At 51.0% G+C, this 17,500-nt stretch overlaps 1 protein-coding gene across 3 annotated transcripts in view; it reads left to right on the top strand.

Annotated features, from left to right (window-relative positions):
* The window catches only part of LOC143276953 (uncharacterized), a 164,478-nt gene that overhangs the window by 17,988 nt on the left and 128,990 nt on the right, over positions 1–17,500 (top strand). The window contains exon 1 of one of the 3 annotated variants that reach the window (XM_076581638.1): positions 10,171–10,483. The exons of the other annotated variants lie outside the window; for them this stretch is intronic. The gene's annotated coding sequence lies outside the window, so the exon portion shown is untranslated. Of the gene's footprint in view, positions 1–10,170; positions 10,484–17,500 lie in introns of those variants that run through there. 3 annotated transcript variants of the gene reach the window in all.

Consider the following 17,500-nt stretch of genomic DNA (forward strand, 5'->3'; position numbering starts at 1 on the left):
ATGATGGATTGTGGGTAGGATGGGATGTGGTAGGGGGGAGGGATGTGGTGGGGGGGAGGGAAGGGGGAGTAACGTGGATAATAATGGATTGTGGGTAGGATGGGATGTGGTAGGGGGGAGGGATGTGGTGGGGGGGAGGGAAGGGGGAGTAACGTGGATAATAATGGATTGTGGGCAGGATGGGATGTGGTAGGGGGGAGGGATGTGGTGGGGGGGAGGGAAGGGGGAGTAACGTGGATAATAATGGATTGTGGGTAGGATGGGATGTGGTAGGGGGGAGGGATGTGGTGGGGGGGGAGGGAAGGGGGAGTAACGTGGATAATAATGGATTGTGGGTAGGATGGGATGTGGTAGGGGGGAGGGATGTGGTGGGGGGGAGGGAAGGGGGAGTAACGTGGATAATAATGGATTGTGGGCAGGATGGGATGTGGTAGGGGGGAGGGATGTGGTGGGGGGGAGGGAAGGGGGAGTAACGTGGATAATGATGGATTGTGGGTAGGATGGGATGTGGTAGGGGGGAGGGAAGGGGGAGTAACGTGGATAATAATGGATTGTGGGTAGGACGGGGTGTGGTAGGGGGGAGGGGGGTCACGTGGATAATGATGGATTGTGGGTAGGATGGGATGTGGTAGGGGGGAGGGAAGGGGGGAGTAACGTGGATAATGATGGATTGTGGGTAGGATGGGATGTGGTAGGGGGGGAGGGAAGGGGGTCACGTGGATAATGATGGATTGTGGGTAGGATGGGATGTGGTAGGGGGGAGGGAAGGGGGAGTAACGTGGATAATAATGGATTGTGGGCAGGATGGGATGTGGTAGGGGGGAGGGAAGGGGGGAGTAACGTGGATAATAATGGATTGTGGGTAGGATGGGATGTGGTAGGGGGGAGGGAAGGGGGAGTAACGTGGATAATGATGGATTGTGGGTAGGATGGGATGTGGTGGGGGGGAGGGAAGAGGTAGGGGGGAGGGAAGGGGGAGTAACGTGGATAATGATGGATTTTGGGTAGGATGGGATGTGGTAGGGGGGAGGGAAGGGGGAGTAACGTGGATAATGATGGATTGTGGGCAGGATGGGATGTGGTAGGGGGGGAGGGGGTCACTTGGATAATGATGGATTGTGGGTAGGATGGGATGTGGTAGGGGGGAGGGAAGAGGTAGGGGGCGAGGGGGTCACGTGGATAATGATGCATTGTGGGTAGGATAGGATGTGGTAGGGGGGAGGGAAGGGGGAGTAACGTGGATAATGATGGATTGTGGGTAGGATGGGATGTGGTAGGGGGGAGGGAAGAGGTAGGGGGGCGAGGGGGTCACGTGGATAATGATGGATTGTGGGTAGGATGGGATGTGGTAGGGGGGAGGGAAGGGGGAGGTAACGTGGATAATGATGGATTGTGGGTAGGATGGGATGTGGTAGGGGGGAGGGAAGGGGGAGTAACGTGGATAATGATGGATTGTGGGTAGGATGTGGTGTGGTAGGGGGGGAGGGAAGGGGGAGTAACGTGGATAATGATGGATTGTGGGTAGGATGGGATGTGGTAGGGGGGAGGGATGTGGTGGGGGGGAGGGAAGGGGGAGTAACGTGGATAATAATGGATTGTGGGTAGGATGGGATGTGGTAGGGGGGAGGGATGTGGTGGGGGGGAGGGAAGGGGGAGTAACGTGGATAATAATGGATTGTGGGCAGGATGGGATGTGGTAGGGGGGAGGGATGTGGTGGGGGGGGAGGGAAGGGGGAGTAACGTGGATAATAATGGATTGTGGGTAGGATGGGATGTGGTAGGGGGGAGGGATGTGGTGGGGGGGAGGGAAGGGGGAGTAACGTGGATAATAATGGATTGTGGGTAGGATGGGATGTGGTAGGGGGGAGGGATGTGGTGGGGGGGAGGGAAGGGGGAGTAACGTGGATAATAATGGATTGTGGGCAGGATGGGATGTGGTAGGGGGGAGGGATGTGGTGGGGGGGAGGGAAGGGGGAGTAACGTGGATAATGATGGATTGTGGGTAGGATGGGATGTGGTAGGGGGGAGGGAAGGGGGAGTAACGTGGATAATAATGGATTGTGGGTAGGACGGGGTGTGGTAGGGGGGAGGGGGGTCACGTGGATAATGATGGATTGTGGGTAGGATGGGATGTGGTAGGGGGGAGGGAAGGGGGAGTAACGTGGATAATGATGGATTGTGGGTAGGATGGGATGTGGTAGGGGGGAGGGAAGGGGGTCACGTGGATAATGATGGATTGTGGGTAGGATGGGATGTGGTAGGGGGGAGGGAAGGGGGAGTAACGTGGATAATAATGGATTGTGGGCAGGATGGGATGTGGTAGGGGGGAGGGAAGGGGGAGAGTAACGTGGATAATAATGGATTGTGGGTAGGATGGGATGTGGTAGGGGGGAGGGAAGGGGGAGTAACGTGGATAATGATGGATTGTGGGTAGGATGGGATGTGGTGGGGGGGGAGGGAAGAGGTAGGGGGGAGGGAAGGGGGGAGTAACGTGGATAATGATGGATTGTGGGTAGGACGGGGTGTGGTAGGGGGGAGGGAAGGGGGAGTAACGTGGATAATGATGGATTGTGGGCAGGATGGGATGTGGTGGGGGGGAGGGGGTCACGTGGATAATGATGGATTGTGGGCAGGATGGGGTGTGGTAGGGGGGAGGGAAGGGGGAGTAACGTGGATAATAATGGATTGTGGGTAGGACGGGGTGTGGTAGGGGGGAGGGAAGAGGTTGGGGGGAGGGGGTCACGTGGATAATAATGGATTGTGGGCAGGACGGGTGTGGTAGGGGGGAGGGAAGGGGGAGTAACGTGGATAATGATGGATTGTGGGCAGGATGGGGTGTGGTAGGGACACTGGGTCACAAGGCCAACGCTTCACCCTCTCTGCCACGACAGCGCCTCCCCCACCAACACCCCCTCCACCCCCTCCCCCACCCCCACCAACACCCCCTCCACCCCCACCCCCACCCCCCAAAAAAAGGAAGTTGTAACAGAATGTAAAAGAAAAACAACAACCCCCTCCAAAAAAAAACAACAACAAAAAAACCAACAAAAAAAACCCACCCGTAGTTACAGGTGCTGTCACAGCAGAAATAAACCCTCTTAATTATCATGGATGGTGGGACACATGATCTTTTGAAGAGGTTTTTTGTCGTTGGGGTTTTTTGGTTTGTTTGTTTTTTTCAGGGCAGGGGGGGGGGGGGGGGTTCATTTTCTTTTCCCTTCTGCCTGAACGAGGCCGGTGGAAGTGGGAATTAAGGAGAGTGGAGGGTAGGAAAGGAAATGTGGTCGTCATCTGTCGGGTGAAATTGTTGAAACAGATCTGGGGCCTGGCAGGTCTGTTGATTTGATCCAGTGATCGTGACTGTCATGGCTACACTGCGTCCCTGTCTGTCTGTCTGTCTGTCTGTCTCTCTTTCTCTGTCTCTCCCTCCTTCCATCTTTTTCTTCTCTCTCATTTTCCGTAATTTCCACGTTCGCCATATAATCTGACCGACCTTCTGTATCAATTTCCTTGTCTTTGCACCCTTCCTCTTCCTCTTTTCTGTCTCTGTCTCTCTCTGTCTCTGTCTCTCTGTCTCTGTGTGTGTGTGTGTGTGTGTGTGTGTGTGTGTGTGTGTGTGTGTGTGTGTGTGTGTGTGTGTGCATGCGTATGTTTGTGTGTGTGTGTGACATGCGTGTGTCTGCTTGCGTCATTGCGTGTGTATATGTGTGCATTCAGTGTGTTTGTGTGAGTATGTGTGTGTGTGTGTGTGTGCGTGCGTGCGTGCGTGCGTGCGTGTGTTTGTGTGTTTGTGTGTGTGTGTGTGTGTGTGTCAATTAGATTGACACGCGATAGATCGATATCAAACGTGATCACGCTTTCAATCAGACTGATTCTTCCGAGAACGATCCTTTCACGCTGTCTTTTATGAGTGTATCGTGTCCTGTTAAAAACTGCTGTGCCATATGTATCGTGTGGCTGCCTTGTCCCAACATATTTCCCAATTGACAAAGTGTCATTCAGGTCGTCAGTGTACAGCATCCCACTGTCTGCATACAGTGTGTGTGTGTGTGTGTGTGTGTGTGTGTGTGTGTGTGTGTGTGTGTGTGTGTGTGTCTGTGTCTGTGTGTGTGTGTGTGTGTGTCTGTCTGTCTGTCTGTGTGTTTCTGTGTGTGTGTGTGTGTGTGTGTGTGTGTCTGTGTCTGTGTCTGTGTGTGTGTGTGTGTGTGTGTGTGTGTGTGTGTGTGTGTGTGGTTTCAAATTGGAATTTACAACATAATTTTGCTACGATCAGTTATGTTGCTGCTGTGGGCTGCATCTGGGTTCTCGTATCATCATCTCATCCGAAGGACTAGCATTCAGACCAGCAGTTTAATGGGGTGGGGCAAGAAACCTACATTCAGTTCCAGGCAGTTTATCTTTGCCCCAGTTATCAAGAAACTTGATTTAGAAAGGAAGTGAAGGAAGCGTGTTGAAGTGTTGACGTGTTGAGCAAAGCAGCTGACAGTGGCAGTAGAAGGGTGGACGGTGGAAGGGCGTTGGGAGTGACATCCGTCAATGGCTGCAGGGACTGGGAACATAAAACCCTCACACCACCCAGTTATCAACCTGTGTCACCCCTCCTCCCCCTCCTCCCTCCTTCTCCTTCCTCTTCCCTCCTTTGTTTTTCCTTTTCCCCACTCTCCCCTTTCCCCCCCTCCCCTTTCCCCTCCCCTTTCCCCCCTCCCCTTTCCCCCCTCCCCTTTCCCCAATCTCCCCTTTCCCCCCTCCCCTTTCCCCAATCCCCCCTTTCCCCAATCTCCCCTTTCCCCAATCTCCCTTCCCCAATCCCCCCTTTCCCCAATCTCCCCTTTCCCCAATCCCCCCTTTCCCCAATCTCCCCTTTCCCCAATCTCCCCTTTCCCCAATCCCCCCTTTCCCCCCTCCCCTTTCCCCAATCCCCCTTTCCCCCCTCCCCCCCTCCCCTTTCCCCAATCTCCCCTTTCCCAATCCCCCCTTTTCCCCAATCCCCCTTTCCCCAATCTCCCCTTTCCCCCCTCCCCTTTCCCCCCCTCCCCTTTCCCCAATCTCCCCTTTCCCCCCTCCCCCTTTCCCCCCCCTCCCCTTTCCCCAATCCCCCCCTTTCCCCCCTCCCCTTTCCCCAATCTCCCCTTTCCCCCCTCCCCCCCTCCCCTTCCCCAATCTCCCCTTTCCCCCCTCCCCTTTCCCCAATCTCCCCTTTCCCCCCTCCCCTTTCCCCCTCCCCTTTCCCCCCATCCCCCTTCCCCTTTCCCCTTTCCCCCCTCCCCTTTCCCCCCTCCCCTTTCCCCCATCCCCCTTCCCCTTTCCCCTTTCCCCAATCTCCCCCTTTGTTCCCCCCTCCCCTTTCCCACCTCCCCTTTCTCTTGTCACCCCCTCATCCAGCACCCCCATCTCCCACCACCATTTCTACCCGGTCTGGGCTGATGCCAACACCGATGCTGAGCGATCGATTCAATATCGTTAACTCTGGTGTGTGGTTTCCGGGAAGGGGGACAACCCCATATTTTTAACCCCCCCCACCCCCACCCCCCCCGGGCAACTCTCGGCCTTTTTGCCTGCTGTGCAGGGATCGCTGGCTGCTAGCTGTGGGTTAGGCATTCTGCGTGCTGTGCTGTACAAGGTTTGGAGGTTTCTTTTGCTTTTGTCCCCCGTTGATTGTCATTTGAGAACCGAGAAGTGTTCAATTGTGCAGAGTGTGTGTGCTGGGTTTGATCTGTGTATTGATTTGGGGCTGATTGAATTGGGGGCCAGGCTGAGGGTTGGGGAGGGAAGTCCTTTTTCTTCTGTTCTTGTGGTGTGGTGTGGTGTGGTGTGGTGTGGTGTGGTGTGGTGTGTGGTGTGTGGCGTGGTGTGGTGTGGTGTGGTGTGGTGTGGTGTGGTGAGGTGTGGTGTGGTGTGGTGTGGTGAGTTGTGGTGTGGTGTGGTGTGGTGAGGTGTGGTGTGGTGTGGTGTGGTGTGGTGTGGTGAGGTGTGGTGAGGTGTGGTGTGGTGTGGTGAGGTATGGTGTGGTGTGGTGTGGTGAGGTGTGGTGTGGTGTGGTGTTGTGTGGCGTGGCTTTGGTGTGGTGTGGCTTGGTGTGGTGTGGCTTGGTGTGGTGTGGTGTGATGTGGTATGGTGTGGCGTGGTGTGATGTGGTGTGGTGGTGTGGTGTGGTGTGGTGTGATGTGATGTGGTGTGGTATGGTGTGGCATGGTGTGGTGTTACTTGGTGTGGTGTGGTGGGGTGTGATGTGATGTAGTTTGGTGTGGTGTGGTGTGGTGTGGCTTAGTGTGGTGTGGTGTGATGTGGTGTGGTGTTGTTCTGTGTGGTGTGGTCTGATGTGGTGTGGTCTGGTGTGGTGTGATGTGATGTGGTGTGGTGTGGTGTTGTATGGTGTGGTGTGATGTGGTGTGGTCTGGTGTGGTGTGATGTGGTGTGGTCTGGTGTGGTGTGATGTGGTGTGTGGTGTGGTGTGGTGTGGTGTGGTCTGGTGTGGTGTGATGTGATGTGGTGTGGTGTTGTATGGTGTGGTGTGATGTGGTGTGGTCCGGTGTGGTGTGATGTGATGTGGTGTGGTGCTGTATGGTGTGGTCTGGTGTGGTGTGGTGTGGTGTGTGATGTGCTGTGGTGTGGTGCTGTATGGTGTGGTCTGGTGTGGTGTGGTGTGGTGTGATGTGATGTGGTGTGGTGTTGTATGGTGTGGTCTGGTGTGGTGTGGTGTGGTGTGGTGTGTGATGTGCTGTGGTGTGGTGTGGCTTGGCATGGTAAGGCGTGGTGTTGTCAGAACAGGGTGATGTATTCAGGGTGACAGTTTGACGTGTGTCTGTCTACAAGGACCCGGGCAGCAAGCGACTGGGCAGGGGTGTGTGTGTGTGTGTGTGTGTGTGTGTGTGTGTGTGTGTGTGTGTGTGTGTGTGAGGGGAGGTAATTGTAGTGCCAGTGTTGGGCCGCTCAATCTTTCCCTGGGTGTGTGGAGGAGGAGGATAGTGTTAGAGTCTGTGGCTGTGCCTGGATGTTGAGGATTGCCTTGCCGTGTGGTCGCTGGAGGATCTGAAGGATCGAACGGGTGTGACAAGGAGACGGAGACGTAAGTAGGCGTTGTAGATTGTGCAGTGAAGTTGTCTGAGCGTTGGACGAGGGTGGGCTGGTTGGCTGGTTGAGGCGTGAAGATGGTGGTGGGGAGGAAGGTGTGTTATTGGATGTGGGTGGTTGTCTACACGATGTCTTTCATGGGAATGCTAGTTTTTAGATGAAGCATTTTTTGTTGTTGGTGGTGGATTTTTTTTTTAATAATAATTTATTTATTATTGTGTGATGTGTTGGGAAGTGGTGTAGTGGAATATGGTTTCATTGACATTGGGGTGTGTGTGTGTGTGTGTGTGTGTGTGTGTGTGTGTGTGTGTGTGTGTGTGTGCATGCATGTTCTCATATGCATATACTTGTCTGTGCTACAATGCTATGTTTTCACGTTCTGTTTATGACAACCATATAGCTGTCTGTTGGAGTTCATGTCTCTGATTCTCTGTCTCTGTATCTGTCATTGTTTGTGTCCTAACCCCCCCCCCTCTCTCACTCTCTCTCTCTCTTTCTCTCTCTTTGTCACGCTTTCCATCTGTCTGTGACTCCGTCTGTCTGTCTGTCTGTCTGTCTGTCTCGTTCTGTTTCTCTACAACTGTCTGTCTGTCTCTTCTCTGTCTCTTTATCTGTCACTATCTTTCTGTCTGTTTCTCTCTCTCTTCCTACCCTCTCTCTCTCTCTCTCTCTCTCTCTCTCTCTGTGTGTCTTTTTGTCCCTTTTTCCATCAGTCTGTACCTCCATCTGTCTGTCTTGTTGTCTCTGTCTTTGCTTGTCGCTCTATCTCGCTCTCTTTTCATCACTTTCTTTCTCCCTCATTCTCTCTTTCTCCCCCCTCTCTCTCTCCCTCACTTTCTTCCTCTCTCTCTGTCTCTCTCTGTCTCTCTATGTCTCTCATTCTCTCTCCCTTACCCCCTCACTCCTCACTTAGTATCCCATACTTCATACTGGCCCTTCCCTCAACTAAGTACACATTAATGTTGATACCATGTCCTTTCTCCACTTTTTCAGTAGTGTGTCTGTTTAGTTGTTGGTTTTAGGGGGGGGGGGAGGAGCGGGGTTGGAGGGGGGAGAGGAGGGTACGATCAACTGTCTTGGAACGAGTTTTATACCATCCCCACCCCCCTCTCCACCACCACCCCTCTTTCTCCCATCAATATAAGCCAGGACCCCAGTCCAGCTGAAATCACTAGTTAGCACTTCCTGTTCCACCCCCCCACCCCCCACCCGCACCCTGCTTCTCCTTCCTCATCCATCCTGTCATCCTTCCCCCCCCCCCTCCCCTTTCCCTTTGTTCCCCCTCCCCCTCCTCAAACCCCTCATCCACCACCCCCATCTCCCACCACCTCTGGCCCACCCCCACCCCCACCCCCAGCACCTAGCCCCAGCTTTCCATCCTACCCGGTCTGGGCTGATGCCAACACCGATGCTGAGCGATCGATTCAATATCGTTAACTCTGGTGTGTGGTTTCCGGGAAGGGGGACAACCCCATATTTTTAACCCCCCCGGGCAACTCTCGGCCTTTTTGCCTGCTGTGCAGGGCTCGCTGGCTGCTAGCTGTGGGTTAGGCATTCTGCGTGCTGTGCTGTACAAGGTTTGGAGGTTTCTTTTGCTTTTGTCCCCCGTTGATTGTCATTTGAGAACCGAGAAGTGTTCAATTGTGCAGAGTGTGTGTGCTGGGTTTGATCTGTGTATTGATTTGGGGCTGATTGAATTGGGGGCCAGGCTGAGGGTTGGGGAGGGAAGTCCTTTTTCTTCTGTTCTTGTGGTGTGGTGTGGTGTGGTGTGGTGTGTGGGGTGTGGTGTGGTGAGGTGTGGTGTGGTGTGGTGTGGTGTGGTGTGGTGAGGTGTGGTGTGGTGTGGTGTGGTGTGGTGTGATGTGGTGTGGTAAGGTTTGGTGTGGCATGGTGTGGTTTTACGTGGTGTGGTGTGGTGTGGTGTGGTTTGGTCTGGTGTGGTGTGGTCTGGTGTGGTGTGGTGTGGTGTGGTGTGGTGTGGTGAGGTGTGGTGTGGTGAGTTGTGGTGTGGTGTGGTGTGGTGTGGTGAGGTGTGGTGTGGTGTGGTGAGGTGTGGTGTGGTGTGGTGTTGTGTGGCGTGGCTTTGGTGTGGTGTGGCTTGGTGTGGTGTGGTGTGGTGTGGTGTGGTGTGGTGTGGTGTGATGTGGTATGGTGTGGCGTGGTGTGATGTGGTGTGGTGGTGTGTGGTGTGGTGTGGTGTGATGTGATGTGGTGTGGTATGGTGTGGCATGGTGTGGTGTTACTTGGTGTGTTGTGGTGGGGTGTGATGTGATGTAGTTTGGTGTGGTGTGGTGTGGTGTGGCTTAGTGTGGTGTGGTGTGATGTCTTGTGGTGTTGTTCTGTGTGTTGTGGTCTGATGTGGTGTGGTGTGGTGTGATGTGATGTGGTGTGGTGTTGTATGGTGTGGTGTGATGTGGTGTGGTCTGGTGTGGTGTGATGTGATGTGGTGTGGTGTTGTATGTTGTGGTGTGGCGTGGCGTGGTGTGGTGTGGTGTGGTGTGATGTGATGTGGTGTGGTGTGGTGTGATGTGATATAGTGAAGTGTGGTGTGGCTTGGTGTGGTGTGGTGTGATGTGGTGTGGTGTGGGGTGGTGTGATGTGGTGTGGTCTGGTGTTGTGTGGTGTGATGTGGTGTGGTGTGATGTGGTGTGGTGTGGTGTGATTTGATGTGATGTGGTATGGTGTGGCATGGTGTGGTGTGGTGGGGTGTGATGTGATGTGGTGTGGTATGGTGTGGCTTGGTGTGGTGTGGTGGGGTGTGATGTGATGTGGTGTTACTTGGTGTGGTGTGGTGTGGCGTGGTGTGGTGTGGTCTGGTGTCGTGTGGTCTGGTGTCGTGTGGTGTGGTGTGGTGTGGTCTGATGTGGTGTGGTCTGATGTGGTGTGGTCTGATGTGGTGTGGTCTGGTGTCGTGTGGTCTGGTGTCGTGTGGTCTGGTGTCGTGTGGTGTGGTGTGGTGTGTGATGTGCTGTGGTGTGGTGTCGTGTGGTCTGGTGTGGTGTGGTGTGGTGTGGTGTGGTTTGATGTGGTGTGGTGTGGTGTGGTGTGGTGTGTGATGTGCTGTGATGTGGTGTGGCTTGGCATGGTATGGCGTGGTGTTGTCAGAACAGGGTGATGTATTCAGGGTGACAGTTTGACGTGTGTCTGTCTACAAGGACCCGGGCAGCAAGCGACTGGGCAGGGGTGTGTGTGTGTGTGTGTGTGTGTGTGTGTGTGTGTGTGTGTGTGTGTGTGTGTGTGTGAGGGGAGGTGATTGTAGTGCCAGTGTTGGGCCGCTCAATCTTTCCCTGGGTGTGTGGAGGAGGAGGGTAGTGTTAGAGTCTGTGGCTGTGCCTGGATGTTGAGGATTGCCTTGCCGTGTGGTCGCTGGAGGATCTGAAGGATCGAACGGGTGTGACAAGGAGACGGAGACGTAAGTAGGCGTTGTCGTTAAAATGTGATGGGGGTAAATGCTGCATTTTCGTTGTCGTCTGAGCGTTGGACGAGGTTATTGGACAAGGGTTGTCTGGTTGTTTTGATGAGGTATGAAGATGTGGATGTGGAAATGGGATTTCTGGTGTGGCGTGGTGTGGTGTGGCGTGGTGTGGCGTGGTGTGGTGGATGGAAGAGGGGGTTGGGGGGGGGGGGGTAGGCAGTGTGTGTGTGTGTGTGTAGGGGTGTGTGGTGATGGAGGAAGGGGTTGGGGGGGGGGGTAGGCAGTGTGTGTGTGTGTGTGTGTAGGGGTGTGTGGTGATGGAGGAAGGGGTTGGGGGGGGGGGGGTAGGCAGTGTGTGTGTGTGTGTGTGTGTAGGGGTGTGTGGTGATGGAGGAAGGGGTTGGGGGGGGGGGGGTAGGCAGTGTGTGTGTGTGTGTGTGTAGGGGTGTGTGGTGATGGAGGAAGGGGTGTTGTTTCGATCGCGGGGTATTATGACGTCATGTTGTGTGCATGTGTGTGTGGCTGTTGTTGTGTTGGTGGTGGTATGTATGTATGTATGTATGTATGTATGCATGTGTGTGTGTGTGTATGTATGTATGTATGTATGTATATGTGGATGCTGATGGACTTCTTGAAAGAAGTGAACATTTTTAATCAGATTTGAATGTTTTAAAACTCTAGGTTTCTAAACTTTGAGTGGAAAGCTTGTAGCGGTGACTAGTTTTTATTGTCGTTTTTTCCCCTGGATTCGAAGTAGGTGCCAACGTGGCGATAGCCTTGAGATGGCCTTAGTGGTCGGCGAGGCTCTAAGCACCATAATTTGATTTGACTTGATTTGATTTGATGTGTGTGTGTGAGCGTGTGTTTGAAAGTGTGCACGCGCGCATGCTTATTTTGTTGATGTGTACGTATGTCAGTCATGGTGTGTGTATCTGTGTGTCCGTCTGGCCGTGTAGTCACTCCTGTCTCTGTCTCTGTCCATCTGTCAGCCCCCCACCCTCTCTCTCTCTCTCTTTCTCTCTCTCTGTCTCTGTCTCTTTTCTTTTCTCCTTGTACATTAATGATTTGCCTCTTTATATCAAATCTAATTGTGAATTGTTTGCCGATGACAACTCCATACACTCCGACCACACATGCATTAAAGTTCTGACATCCAATTTACAAGACAGTGTGAACAGATTAGTTAATTGGACAGAACATAACCATATGTCTCTCAATGCTCAAAAAACTAAATGCATGTCTGTAACAACTCGACAGAAACGCCAGATAATGCCAACAAATGTTTTCAATATTTTCATTTCCAATGTTAGAATTGAAGAAGTCAAATCACACAAAGTTTTAGGTGTAGTTATCGATAATGATTTATCATGGTCTGAACATATTACTTATTTATGTAAAAGGATGTCTCAAAAAGTATTCCAGTTATCAAAAATAAAACACTTTCTAAATACACATGCCCGTAAACAATTCTTTAATGCTCATATACAGTCGATAATAGATTATGCTTCTACTTTGTGGGATTCTACTAGCGCTAATACTCTAAAACCTCTTGTTAGATTATACAAACGTGCTTTGAAATTAGTTTTATTAAAGTCAAGTTCATTAACTCCTAATGATTATAGGTCACTTGATATCCTCCCACTGGAGCTAAAACTAGAATATAATAAGGCTGTTTTCATGCACAAAATAGTAAGCGGCTACGCACCTCCTTCAATTATAAATAACTTCCCAGTAAATAACATAAGACATGTACATAAGTTGCATATACCTCGTCCAAATCTTGATCTTTTTAAGTCCAGCCTAACTTACAGCGGGGGAACGTATTGGAATAATTTACCACCACGTTTAAAAAATATTACTAACCACAACAACTTTAAGCAAAATCTAAAAATGTACCTATTCACAAAAATTGACGTCACCTGAAATCCAACATTGCTTTCGACAATTGTGAGTTCCCTCTCACTCTCTCTTGAGTGGATGCATTTGTGTGTGTGTGTGTGTGTGTGTGTGTGTGTGTGTGTGTGTGTGTTTCATGATTTTTTTTTTTCTTTTCTTCTCTTCTTCTTCCTTTTGTGGAATGGCTTTGAATTGTGAAATAATGGTATATTTTGATTGTGTTTTGATTTTGTGCTCATTTTCGCTTTTTTAGCTTTATTCCCTCTTTAGGGCGAGGGCTGGATGTAAAAAAGCATGTTACTTGCTTATCTATTACCCTCGATAATAAAGATTTTGTCTTTGTCTTGTGTCTTGTCTCTCCGCTCTGTGTGTCTGTGTGGGTGTTCACCCAGCGTGCCAACGGTCAGTGTCTTTCAATACCCCAGTGTGATGTGGAATTAGGGAGCTGTAATGTCTTTCAATACCCCAGTGTGATGTGGAATTAGGGAGCTGTAATGTCTTTCAATACCCCAGTGTGATGTGGAATTAGGGAGCTGTAATGTTTTTCAATACCCCAGGGTGATATGGAATTAGGGAGCTGTAATGTCTTTCAATACCCCAGTGTGATGTGGAATTAGGGAGCTGTAATGTCTTTCAATACCCCAGTGTGATGTGGAATTAGGGAGCTGTAACGTCTTTCAATACCCCAGTGTGATGTGGAATTAGGGAGCTGTCATGTCTGTAAATACCCCAGTGTGATGTGGAATTAGGGAGCTGTCATGTCTGTAAATACCCCAGTGTGATGTGGAATTAGGGAGCTGTAATGTCTATCAATACCCCAGTGTGATATGGAATTAGGGAGATGACCAGGACAGCACCTCGCTACAATGAACCACTCTCTCCAGGACAGCACCTCGCTACAATGAACCACCCTGACCAGGACAGCACCTCGCTACAATGAACCTCTCTGACCAGGACAGCACCTCGCTACAATGAACCACTCTCTCCAGGACAGCACCTCGCTACAATGAACCACTCTGACCAGGACAGCACCTCGCTACAATGAACCACTCTCTCCAGGACAGCACCTCGCTACAATGAACCACTCTCTCCAGGACAGCACCTCGCTACAATGAGCCACTCTGACCAGGACAGCACCTCGCTACAATGAACCACTCTCTTCAGGACAGCACCTCGCTACAATGAACCACTCTCTCCAGGACAGCACCTCGCTACAATGAACCACTCTGACCAGGACAGCACCTCGCTACAATGAACCACTCTCTCCAGGACAGCACCTCGCTACAATGAACCACTCTCTTCAGGACAGCACCTCGCTACAATGAACCTCTCTGACCAGGACAGCACCTCGCTACAATGAACCACTCTCTCCAGGACAGCACCTCGCTACAATGAACCACTCTGACCAGGACAGCACCTCGCTACAATGAACCACTCTCTCCAGGACAGCACCTCGCTACAATGAACCTCTCTGACCAGGACAGCACCTCGCTACAATGAACCACTCTCTCCAGGACAGCACCTCGCTACAATGAACCACTCTCTCCAGGACAGCACCTCGCTACAATGAACCACTCTGACCAGGACAGCACCTCGCTACAATGAACCACTCTCTCCAGGACAGCACCTCGCTACAATGAACCACTCTCTTCAGGACAGCACCTCGCTACAATGAACCACTCTCTCCAGGACAGCACCTCGCTACAATGAACCACCACCACTTTTCTTCCTGCTTACATTGTAATCTTTTTTCAGTTGAAGGTGTGGGTTTTTCCTACAGAATTTTTCCAGGGACAACCCTTTTGTTGCCATGGGTTCTATTGCGCACGCCAAGTGCATGCTACACGTGGGGCCTGGGTTTAGCGTGTGACCCAAATGACTGAGAAGAGAGAAAGAGTGAGAGGAAAAGAACCGGGTTTCAGCTCCATAGCTGGACGGGTTTTGTAGACGTGATCTGTCAAGACGTAACATGGTTTCCACTTTGAAAGTTTCCAGCTGAATTGCGCACGCCTGTCCATGTGTGTTTGTGTGTGTTTGGGGGAGGGGGGGGGGAGGGGAGGGGGGGCAGTTGGTGTGTGTGTGTGTGTGTGTGTGTGTGTGTGTGTGTGTGTGATTTTGTTTTTATTTTTCGGTTGCTGAAGAAAGCCTCATGTTCAGCACTTACCTAAAAGAGAGAGAGAGAGAAAAAAAAAGACACAGAGAAAAGTGTGTGCTCCACAGACATACACACAACTCAGGCCATCCCAACACAATACACAACAACAACAACAAAACACGTTGCCAGTCATATGGCTCCGACATGGAACTTCGTTATGTGCAGAATGTTACCTGCTAGCTGCCTGCAGTTCTGCTGTAAGGAGGATGTCCGAGGAGTTAACTGCTGTCCACTTTAGATGATACATCCAACAGTATGACAGTCACAAGGCGCGCTTTGAATCAAACTTCAGAGATTGGGTCCTCAGAGAACAGCGTTTCCCTTTACCTACCACTGTAAGTAATCTACTAAGTGCCGGAGTTTCTTTCAGTGTCTACATACCTGTATGCAGGCTCCAGGGGACAGCTGAACAGCACTGAACGGGCGGTGGCTCAGTGGTCAGAGAGCTGGATTCTCGCCCTAGTTTCCCCGAGTTCGATCCCCGCCTTTCGGCGCACATGGAAGGTTGAGGGTAGAGAATGTTCCGATCTCTCCAGTCGACATGTGTGGAGACCTGCTGATGTTCGAACCCATGCCGTGTGTACCCGCGTACAGAAGATCAAATACGCACGTTAAAAATCCTGTAATCCATGTCAGCCTTTGGTGGGTAATGGAAACAAGAACACATACTGAGCACCCCTATGAAAACGGGGAATGGCTACCTTCATGGTGAGGGTAAAAACGGTCATACACGTGAAAGGAGACTCATACAATTATATATGAGTGAACGTGAGAGTTGTAGCCCACGAACGCAGAAGACGAAAAAGAAGAAGAAGAAGGGGGAGGAGGAGAAGGAGAAGGAGGAGGAGGGAGAGGAGAAGGAGAAGGAGAAGGAGGAGGAGGGAGAGGAGGAGGAGAAGAATAAGAAGAAGGAGGAGGAGGAAGAGGAGGAGGAGAAGAAGAAGAAGAAGCAGAAGGAGGAGGAGGAGGAGGAGGAGGAGAAGAAGTAGAAGGAGCATTGGCTTGACACTGACAGTCTGTGTCACAGCATACATTACACACACCATTGTTCGTTGCTGGATCTGTGTATGGTTCATGGAGCATCATTTTATGAAGGGGCAGGTTGAGAGAGAGAGAGAGAGAGAGAGAGAGAGAGAGAGAGAGAGAGAGAGAGTGACAATGACGATGACAAATTGATTGAATGAATCAGACCACATGCCCATAATTCATGGAGAGAACAAAAGGCATGTAGGTTTTACATACAAGTAAGCAAACAAGCACACACACGCACACTCACACACGCACGCACACACACACACACACACACACACACACGCACGCACGCACGCACGCACACACACACACACACACACAAGGATCCCCTTTCACAAGAGTATTGAGTCCGTGTGGCATACATCTCTCTGTCTGTCTGTCTGTCTCTCTTTCTCTCTCTCTTTCTATCTTTCTCTCTGTCTGTCTGTCTACCTCTGTCTGTCTGTCTGTCTCTCTTTCTCTCTCTCTCTCTCTCTTTCTTTCTCTCTGTCTGTCTGTCTACCTCTGTCTGTCTGTCTTTCTCTCTCTCTCTCTCTCTCTCTCTCTCTCTCTCTCTCCCTCCCCCCCAACCCCTCCCCCCCTCTCTCTCTCTCTTTCGTGTGTGTTCGTGTACTGATATGCACGTGCATGTTTGCTCAAATGAGAGAGAAAGACAGACAGACAGAAAGAAGGACAGACAGAGAGAGAGGCAGAGACAGAGAGAAAGAGGGGCAGAGAAAGAGGGAAAGAGAGACAAAGACAGAGAGAAAGAAAGAGACTGTCAAACAGGGAAAGAGACAGACAAAGACACAGAGAGAGAGAGCAACAAAGTTCCACTGACGTTGATGACACAGCGTTCCCCAGAGAAGTGTTCAGTGACAGCATGAAATGAATGACTTCCTGTTGAAAGTCGTGGCCTCACAGGGCAGCAATGGTCTGCTGACAGGTGCCGTGCTGTGTGTCTCTGGAAGTAAAAAAAAAGGTTTACCCTTGGCAACAGAATTGAATTCATGTTGTCAGAGCAGATTTACGTTTATTTTCGGACGTGAAGAACCGTAAAGATTCTGCTGAAAAAAACAACAACAACAACAACAAAACAACCGAAGCTGAAAGAAAACATTTTAAAATCCCAAACCATTCAAAAGACAGGGCTTTTTTTCTTTTTCTTTTTTTTTTTGACGAAAAAAACAAATTGAAAAGGAAATGAATCCTTTGAATCTTCAGGAAAATACTAAGACGACAGAAAGTGAGAAGCTTAGAGGGAGTTAGTTTGCTATTTATAAACGTGGCATCAAAAACGCCCGTTGAAAGCGAGCCACGGAAAACTTGAGGCAGATATCTGTAGTAAGGCTTTCAGGTTTGGGGGTTTTTTGTGGCGATTCCGGCAAAAAGATCTGTCTTTGGCAGACCCCCGGCAAGTGGCCAGCCAAAAGCGAAAATGGAGATGTTAAGAATGGAAGAAATGGGTTTGGGGGGGAGGAGGGGAGGGGTGTGGAGGGGGAGGGGGGGAAGGGGGAGGGAGAGGGGTGATGTCAATAGATCCTCTTTGTCGAGTCTCTGTATGTCTTTGTCTCCATTTTTTGTGGACTCTTCCTTGGTATCTCTGTCTCTGTGTGTCTCTCTGTCTGTGTGTGTGTCTGTCTCTGTGTCTGTCTCTGTGTTTGTGTATGTGTCTCTGTGTCTCTCTGTCTGTGTCTTTCTGTCTCTCTATTTCTCTTTCTCTCTGCCTATCTATGCCTGTTTGTGTCTCTCTGTCTGTCTCCCTCTTTCTCCTCTCTCTCTCTCTCTCTGTCTCTGTCTCTCTCTCCAGATGGCTGTGTCAGCCTGTGTAGTTAACCTATTACCACCAAAAAAACAAACGATATTCATTCGCTCCCTCTCTCTCTGTGTCTCTCTGTGTGTCTCTCTGTGTCTCTCTGTGTGTCTCTCTCCCTCTGTCTCTGTCTCTCTCT

The sequence above is a fragment of the Babylonia areolata genome, chromosome 33, assembly GCF_041734735.1.
Source record: "Babylonia areolata isolate BAREFJ2019XMU chromosome 33, ASM4173473v1, whole genome shotgun sequence".
Classification (NCBI taxonomy): domain Eukaryota; kingdom Metazoa; phylum Mollusca; class Gastropoda; order Neogastropoda; family Buccinidae; genus Babylonia; species Babylonia areolata.